Source organism: Babylonia areolata, chromosome 21, assembly GCF_041734735.1.
Source record: "Babylonia areolata isolate BAREFJ2019XMU chromosome 21, ASM4173473v1, whole genome shotgun sequence".
NCBI lineage: Eukaryota > Metazoa > Mollusca > Gastropoda > Neogastropoda > Buccinidae > Babylonia > Babylonia areolata.
This window is the reverse complement of record NC_134896.1, coordinates 2,049,061-2,058,716: the sequence shown is the minus strand read 5'-3', so window position 1 is coordinate 2,058,716 and position 9,656 is coordinate 2,049,061. Positions and strand designations below refer to the sequence as shown.

Genomic DNA, 9,656 nt, shown 5'->3' with positions numbered 1-9,656 from the left:
CCCACACCCCCATCCCGCCTCTCCACATCCCCATCCCGCCCCACACCCCTACCCCGCCTCTCCACACCCCCATCCCCGCCCCAACCACCCCACCCCGCCTCTCCACACCCCCATCCCGCCCCACACCCCTACCCCGCCTCTCCACACCCCATCCCGCCCCACACCCCTACCCCGCCCTCTCCACACCCCCATCCCGCCCCCCACACTCTCCCACACCCCCATCCCGCCCCACACCCCTACCCCGCCTCTCCACACCCCCATCCCGCCCCACACCCCTACCCCGCCTCTCCACACCCCCATCCCGCCCCACACCCCTTCCCCGCCTCTCCACACCCCATCCCGCCCCACACCCCTACCCCGCCTCTCCACACCCCCATCCCGCCCCACCCCCCATCCCCGCCTCTCCACACCCCCATCCCGCCCCACACCCCTACCCCGCCTCTCCACACCCCCATCCCGCCCCACACCCCTACCCCGCCTCTCCACACCCCCATCCCGCCCCACACCCCCTTCCCGCCTCTCCACACCCCCATCCCGCCCCACACCCCTACCCGCCTCCCCGCCTCTCCACACCCCCATCCCGCCCCACACCCCTACCCCGCCTCTCCACACCCCCATCCCGCCCCACACCCCTACCCCGCCTCTCCACACCCCCATCCCGCCCCACACCCCACTCCGCCTCTCCACACCCCCATCCCGCCCCACACCCCTACCCCGCCTCTCCACACCCCCATCCCGCCCCACACCCCCATCCCGCCCCACACCCCTACCCCGCCTCTCCACACCCCCATCCCGCCCCACACCCCACTCCGCCTCTCCACACCCCCATCCCGCCCCACACCCCTACCCCGCCTCTCCACACCCCCATCCCGCCCCACACCCCTACCCCGCCTCTCCACACCCCCATCCCGCCCCACACCCCACTCCGCCTCTCCACACCCCACTCCGCCTCTCCACACCCCCATCCCGCCCCACACCCCCATCCCGCCCCACACCCCACTCCGCCTCTCCACACCCCCATCCCGCCCCACACCCCTACCCCGCCTCTCCACACCCCCATCCCGCCCCACACCCCATCCCGCCTCTCCACACCCCCATCCCGCCCCACACCCCATCCCGCCTCTCCACACCCCCATCCCGCCCCACACCCCATCCCGCCTCTCCACACCCCCATCCCGCCCCACACCCCTACCCCGCCTCTCCACACCCCCATCCCGCCCCACACCCCTACCCCGCCTCTCCACACCCCCATCCCGCCCCACACCCCTACCCCGCCTCTCCACACCCCCATCCCGCCTCTCCACACCCCCATCCCGCCCCACACCCCACTCCGCCTCTCCACACCCCCATCCCACCCCACACCCCTACCCCGCCTCTCCACACCCCCATCCAGCCCCACACCCCTACCCCGCCTCTCCACACCCCCATCCCGCCCCACACCCCACTCCGCCTCTCCACACCCCCATCCCACCCCACACCCCTACCCCGCCTCTCCACACCCCCATCCCGCCCCACACCCCATCCCGCCTCTCCACACCCCCATCCCGCCCCACACCCCACTCCGCCTCTCCACACCCCCATCCCACCCCACACCCCTACCCCGCCTCTCCACACCCCCATCCCGCCCCACACCCCTACCCCGCCTCTCCACACCCCCATCCCGCCCCACACCCCACTCCGCCTCTCCACACCCCCATCCCGCCCCACACCCCTACCCCGCCTCTCCACACCCCCATCCCGCCCCACACCCCTACCCCGCCTCTCCACACCCCCATCCCGCCTCTCCACACCCCTGCCCGTCCCACTTCGCCGACATCTTGACCCACTTCCGTACAACTTAGCTGAGTGTCACTGTTTCGTATGAAAGTGATTGCCATGCGTTTATTGTTTTGGGGAAAAAAAAAAACAAAAAACAAAAAAACCATGCCCTCTTGTTCTCAATCGGATTTCCTTTCCTCTTTCCCCTCCCACCTTTCTTTAAAAAAAACAAAAAACAAAAAAAAAAACTATGTCAGTTGTAAACAGCAAATGTGGTGTAGTGTTTTCGCACCTTTTGACCCCCTCCCCCTCCCCCCCCACTCCCATCCGCCCTTGAAACTGAAACTGCTGACAATAGAGTTGGAAAAGAAAAGAAAGAAGGGGGAAAAAAAGACATGAAACAATGAGAGGAAAGAAAAAAGGAAAAAAAGAAAAAAGAAAATATCGAAAAAGGAAGGAAGGGAGGGAGGAAGGGGGGAAGGAAGGAAGGAAGGAAGGAAGGGAAGAAGAAAAGTAAAGAAAAACTTTAGTGTATAAAAGAAAGAAAGGTATTTAGAAGGAAAGTAAGAAAGAAATTGAAAGAAGAAAAGAAAAGAAAAACTTCAGTGTATAAAAGAAAGAAAGGTATTTAGAAAGAAAGGAAGAAAGAAACTGAAAAAAGAAAAAAGAAAAACTTCAGTGTATAAAAAAGAAAGAAAGGTATTTAGAAGGAAAGTAAGAAATAAATTGAAAAAAGAAAAGAAAAGAAAACTTCAGTGTATAGAAAAGAAAGAAAGGTATTTAGAAGGAAAGTAAGAAAGAAATTGAAAAAAGAAAAGAAAAGAAAAACTTCAGTGTATAGAAAAGAAAGGTATTTAGAAGGAAAGTAAGAAAGAAATTGAAAAAAGAAAAGAAAAGAAAAACTTCAGTGTATAGAAAAGAAAGAAAGGTATTTAGAAAGAAAGGAAGAAAAAAGTGAGATTGACAAAGAAAAAACACAAAGGAGAATAACAAGAAGATAGGAAGTCAAGGAAGGGCAAAAAAAAAAAAAAAAAAAAAAAAAAAAAAAAATTGGGAAAATGAAGATAGAAAAAAAGAAGAAGAAAAATTGGGTTAATGAAGATAGAAAAAAAAAAGAAGAAAAAAGACCACAAAAAAAGTTTTTTTTCTCTCTCTTTTTCACGGAAATCAGACATATGCTTTGTAAATACTAGAGCACTGAATTAATCAATACGGTGGAATTTTGAAGACAGACTAGATTGGTGTATAGTACACTTGTTCCAAGTTGGCGGTATTTTGTTTTGGTTTTGTTTGTTTGTTTGTTGTTGTTGTTTTTTGTTTTTGTTTTTGCTCTTTTTTTTTCTTTTTTTCCTTTTTTTATTGTTTGGTTTGGTTGTTGTAGGTTTGTTTTTTGGGGGGTTTTTTTTTTGAGTTACATTAATTGCCAGCACGATTTTTCACCACCGAAGAACAGTGAAATTCACCTGTGTTTTGGACAATGTTTTTATTCGGCGTGGAAATACGTGTTGTCTAAACTGAATAATACATCAGAGACTTGTTAGAAAAGTACTGTTCTGAATGTGTGGTGTTAAAACAAACTCTGTTTTTTGTCTTGTTCTTTTTTCTTTGTGTGTATGTGTGTTGTCATTGTAAATCTGACAGTAGATCTCAAATATACACATCCTATAAAGTCGGATGACTATTGCTTGGGCATTATTTTTAAGGTTGGCTTAGTGTATTAAAAACAACAACAAACAAACAAATAAAAAACAAAACAAAAAAACCGTTACTTGGTTTTTGCTTGTTAGATTACTCGTGTATGTTGTTGTTTTATGATTTTGTTACAATATCACTGCCCTCAAAAGACGTTCACCCCCGAAAGCGGAGTATGGCTGCCTACATGGCGGGGTAAAAACGGTCATACACGTAAAAAGCCCACTCGCGTATATACGAGTGAACGTGGGAGTTGAAGCCTACGAACGCAGAAGAAGAAGAAGACGTTCAGTTGTTTTTCCTTGTTATTTTTGTGTGTTGCTTAATATTCTTTTTATCGGATGTTATCTTTTTTTTTTTACGAGAGTTGTTTTTCTCGGTGTTTCAATATGAGATCTGCGGTGTCAGCATTTTTCTTTTCTCATACAGAGATCCTCTTTTTTTCTTTTTTTCTTTTTTTCTTTTTTCTCTCCTTTTTTTGTCCAGTTAAGCATTATAACTATTGTCACTGATCCGTAATTCAGTGGATCTCATTTTGACAGGATTATTTCCGTAACAATAATTATTGCTTAGTGTGGTTTTTACATTCAGTAGTGTTCACTATCGTTTTTTACGTTAGTTATCAATTACAGTGGTTTTACAGTAAATGTTGTTTTGTATGTTTTTGTACAGTCATGGGTTTTTATCATAGCTTTTGCATTAATTATTGTTAACGATCTTCTTTTTTTTCAACAATTCTCGTTAACAATTCAAAAAACAGATTTTATTATCTTTTTAGGAGAATTGTTTTGTCTCCAGGTTTTGTTGAACACATAATTATGTGTGCCCCCCCCCCCCCCCCCGCCCCCGCCCCCACCCCCCACCCCTCAACACCCATCGTCTCACACTCTCTCTTGGGATGCAAGGGGAAATCATTCAGTTGTAAATAGTATCCCAGCAGTCTGAAGATTCTGCGCCGGAAATGCCCTCGTTTCTGTCACTCCCACGTTCACCCCCAGCCCCACCCAGAAAACACACACACACACACACACACACACACACACACACACACACACACACACACACACACACACACACACAAACACTATCTGTCATTCCCTCCTTTCTTGGCCCAGGTCAGAGGTCGGTGCTCTAGGTACCGGAAGCCGTTCATTGGGGTCAGTTGGCTGTGAGAACCGCAGGTATCATGACGGACAAGAAGCTGACTGTCCGTGACGAGGTCGGTGCGGTAGCCAGCAGCTGTTGTGTCCAGTGTGTTCTGTTTCGCCCTGCCTTGTACCAAAGAGGCAGTAAACCCAGTCCCTGTCACCATTTGGCACTTGGCTGTGGAGGCTTTCCTCACAAGGACGTCAGACAATGGTTAAGAACACTACTGCAGGGATTGTCTCTCGATCTGAGATGACGGGTCATGTAACACCCCCCCCCCCAGCCCCCGCCCCCCACACCCACACCCACACACACCATTCCCCCCAATCGCTAGAGAACTGCGCTGGCTGCCAGCGGCTCAGGGGTTTGAACACATACACTCCTGGGGCTGGCCACTTTCCACGACCCAGCTGCTCAGTATCTGCGTGAACTTGTTGAGTCATACGAGTCATCAAGACCGCTTCGATCTTGGGTTCCCTGTCCTGACTGGTGAGTCCGAGTTCACCACAGCCCTTTGGCTTCAGGCCCTTCTCAAAATGCCCCCCACCCCACCCCCACCCCCCACCCCGACCCCCCACCCCCAGCCCCCACCCCTCCCCTTGCTTGGGAGTGCACACCCACATATCGCAGAGCGCAGTACCTTACAATCATTTCGATGATTGCTTAAAGCGCGCTTGTGTTCATGGATGTGGCTGATTTGAGACATTTTTGGTCATGCATGTGGCTGATTTGAGACATTTTTTGGTCATGCATGTGGCTTAATTTTGTTACATTTTGTAAGCATTTGCAACACTGCTTATACGTATGTATATATCACACTTGAAAACTTATTGTCTTCTATTTGCAAGTTTTCGTACTTTGTTTGCTTTACATGGAATTCGTTTGTTGTTTCCGTGCGCTTCGAGGAGAAATCCCACGGATTAAGCGCCCTAAAAATAACCATCATCATCTTTTTTTCCCCGTTTTGTGAGCTGCACAAATACAACAATAATCAATGATTCAACATTGATCTCACTACATTTCATTACATTCCAACCCCAGTAAAGACGTGGAAAAAAAAAGAACAAAAACTGAGTGGAAGAATGGGGGAAGGGGGGGGTTAGGGGGTTGAGGGGGCTCAGGAGGGGGTATGCCCTCGGATGTGGCGTACCCGTATTTGTGGCAGATTAGCTCCCTTGGTTTACTCTTCGTGCACTGAGGCACGTAAGGCCGCCACCAGAGATCACCACTGCAAAAGAGCTTGTGCTGTCTTGTGCTGTCTTCCCCAGGTATAGCTGTTCTCCTGTCTTGTGCTGTCTTTGCTGGCTTCCCCCAGGTATAGCTGTTCTCCTGTCCTGTGCTGTCTTAGCTAGCTTCCCCCAGGTATAGCTGTTCTCCTGTCCTGTGCTGTCTTTGCTGGCTTCCCCCAGGTATAGCTGTTCTCCTGTCCTGTGCTGTCAGCTAGCTTCCCCCAGGTATAGCTGTTCTCCTGTCCTGTGCTGTCTTAGCTAGCTTCCCCAGGTATAGCTGTTGTCCTGTCCTGTGCTGTCAGCTAGCTTCCCCCAGGTATAGCTGTTCTCATGTCCTGTGCTGTCTTAGCTAGCTTCCCCAGGTATAGCTGTTGTCCTGTCCTGTGCTGTCAGCTAGCTTCCCCCAGGTATAGCTGTTCTCCTGTCCTGTGCTGTCAGCTAGCTTCCCCCAGGTATAGCTGTTGTCCTGTCCTGTGCTGTCAGCTAGCTTCCCCCAGGTATAGCTGTTCTCATGTCCTGTGCTGTCTTAGCTAGCTTCCCCAGGTATAGCTGTTCTCCTGTCCTGTGCTGTCTTTGCCGGCTTCCCCCAGGTATAGCTGTTCTCCTGTCTTGTGCTGTCTTTGCTGGCTTCCCCCAGGTATAGCTGTTCTCCTGTCCTTTGCTGTCTTAGCTAGCTTCCCCCAGGTATAGCTGTTCTCCTGTCCTGTGCTGTCTTTGCTGGCTTCCCCCAGGTATAGCTGTTCTCCTGTCCTGTGCTGTCTTAGCTAGCTTCCCCCAGGTATAGCTGTTCTCCTGTCCTGTGCTGTCTTTGCTGGCTCCCTGCCCGGCATTTGTCATATTCATACATTGTAACCCACAAGTAGTCCGTTCCCGCGATGTGTGAAGATTGACGTTCTACCGATTCCACAGTTAAATTGTCATGACAAGGGCTTCTGTCTGAACCAGCAAGACTAGTCTTTACATCAGAAACGCTTGTTTCATGTCTGCTTCAACAGTTTGTTCGTTTTGGATGACAACTCAAACGTATAATTTGTAATTTCTGAATTATATTACACCCCCACACCCCACCCCCTACCCTCCGCCTTATCCCCCCTTCCCCAGTTCGCTAAGGATTGTCCTGTTCGGAAGACATTGTCTGATGTGAAACCTACTGTTCTGTTCAGTAGACAATGGGTTGTCTGATGTGAAACCTACTGTTCTGTTCAGTAGACAATGGGTTGTCTGATGTGAAACCTACTGTTCTGTTCAGTAGACAATGGGTTGTCTGATGTGAAACCTACTGTTCTGTTCAGTAGACAATGGGTTGTCTGATGTGAAACCTACTGTTCTGTTCAGTAGACAATGGGTTGTCTGGTGTGAAACCCACTGTCCTGTTGGAAAGACAATTCGTTGTGTGGTGTGAAACCTGTGTTCACCATGAGAACGAGTAGTGGAATCATGCTGAGGAAGTGTTTGAGGAAAGAATGTTTATTACATTTTTTAAAAGGACCCAGTGGTGATTTTCTGTCTTACCAAGAGGTCTACTCCCTTGTTCTGTTAGCTCATTTTGGCAGCGTTCCAGATCTCCACACCCCTGATCATTGGGAAAAAAATCGTTTTTAGCATAACTCATTTTCATTCCGTTGCAAGCTGCTCCGAAAAAAGCACAAAATTGCAGATCAGTAGTTTGATCCTAAAGTTTGCTTTTTGATGTTTTGAATCGTTTGCTGTTAATTCTGTTGTTGTTGTTGTTAGGTGTTGTTGTTTCATGGACAGAGGGATCTGATTGATGATATTTGGTGATAGGAAGAGTATGAACTGATTTGATCTGAACACACACACACACACACACACACACACACACACACACAACTTGACCTTAAAGCATTACGATTAAAGGCTAAAGTTGAAAATCCCGTAGTGTTTTACAGCAGTGAGTACAGTGACGTCCTGTACACCGCACAGAAAGGCCAGACCCGCCAATTGTTTGGTGTTGCTATTTTCGGGGCTTTTTCAAAGTATTTAGTTAGTCTGGAAGTTCACACACACGTGTCGGGTTTACAACATGATACAACATTATACAACCTACATTATATATATATATATATATATATATATATATATATATATATATATATATATATATATATATGACACCTGAGATGAGTGGAGTTTAACGGCTAATTGTGGAAGCTAATTAAGTCGTTTTGTGGGTGTGTTCAGTTCGAATTACTGGAGCTTAAGCGACTAATATCAGTGACTAATTCTGTTGCAATCACGTCCTTCATGTACGGTTCCATCACGAAGCCTAACCCGTGGACCGGTTGTACGCGCTGTATTCGTCCCGCATTCATGGCGTTTGCTGGACTCTTTTCGTGCCGGGCGCATTTCATGTGCCTCTTTCGCCAGTGCAAACGGTCCTGGCGGTTCAGCAGATGTGGTGTGACATGTATGGATTAGCCAGCACCTAGCGATATACCCCTCCCATCCTCCCTCCCTCCCCCACACCCTGTCCACCCTGTTCTCTGACCCATCCCTCCCCCCTCCCCCTCCCCCACACCCTGTCCACCCTGTTCTCTGACCCCATCCCTACCCCCCTCCCCCTCCCCCACACCCTGTCCACCCTGTTCTCTGACCCCATCCCTACCCCCCTCCTCCACACCCTGTCCACCCTGTTCTCTGACCCCCTCCCTCCCCCCCCTCCCCCACACCCTGTCCACCCTGTACTCTGACCCCATCCCTCCCCCCCCCTCCTCCAAACCCTGTCCACCCTGTTCTCTGACCCCATCCCTACCCCCCCTACCCCACACCCTGTCCACCCTGTTCTCTGACCCCATCCCTACCCCCCCTACCCCCTCCCCCACACCCTGTCCACCCTGTTCTCTGACCCCATCCCTACCCCCCCCTCCCCCACACCCTGTCCACCCTGTTCTCTGACCCCATCCCTACCCCCCTCCCCCACACCGTGTCCACCCTGTTCTCTGACCCCATCCCTCCCCCCCCCTCCCCCACACCGTGTCCACCCTGTTCTCTGACCCCATCCCTCCCCCCCCCTCCCCCACACCGTGTCCACCCTGTTCTCTGACCCCATCCCTCCCCCCCCTCCCCCACACCGTGTCCACCCTGTTCTCTGACCCCCTCCCTCCCCCCCCTCCCCCACACCGTGTCCACCCTGTTCTCTGACCCCCTCCCTCCCTCCCTCCCCCACACCCTGTCCACCCTGTTCTCTGACCCCATCCCTACCCCCCCCTCCCCCACACCCTGTCCACCCTGTTCTCTGACCCCATCCCTACCCCCCCCTCCCCCACACCCTGTCCACCCTGTTCTCTGACCCCATCCCTCCCCCCCACCCCCCTCCCCCACACCCTGTCCACCCTGTTCTCTGACCCCATCCCTCCCCCCCTCCCCCACACCCTGTCCACCCTGTTCTCTGACCCCATCCCTACCCCCCCTCCTCCACACCCTGTCCACCCTTTTCTCTGACCCCATCCCTACCCCCCCTCCCCCACAGCCTGTCCACCCTGTTCTCTGACCCCATCCTTACCCCCCTCCCCCCTCCTCCACACCCTGTCCACTCTGTTCTCTGACCCCATCCCTCCCCCCCCTCCCCCACACCCTGTCCACCCTGTTCTCTGACCCCATCCCTACCCCCCTCCCCCCTCCTCCACACCCTGTCCACCCTGTTCTCTGACCCCATCCCTCCCCCCCTCCCCCCTCCCCCACACCCTGTCCACCCTGTTCTCTGACCCCATCCCTACCCCCCCCTCCCCCACACCCTGTCCACCCTGGTCTCTGACCCCATCCCTACCCCCCCCTCCCTCCTCCACACCCTGTCCACCCTGTTCTCTGACC

The 9,656-nt window shown here is 51.8% G+C and overlaps 1 long non-coding RNA gene across 1 annotated transcript; it reads right to left on the bottom strand.

Moving 5' to 3' along the window:
• Positions 1–3,154: 3,154 nt before the first annotated feature.
• LOC143295918 (uncharacterized) lies at positions 3,155–9,247 on the bottom strand. The gene is made up of 2 exons (XR_013057091.1): positions 9,155–9,247; positions 3,155–8,297 (listed from the first exon to the last, which is right to left on the bottom strand). It is a non-coding gene; the product is annotated as an uncharacterized LOC143295918 (long non-coding RNA).
• Between the last annotated feature and the right edge of the window lie 409 nt (positions 9,248–9,656).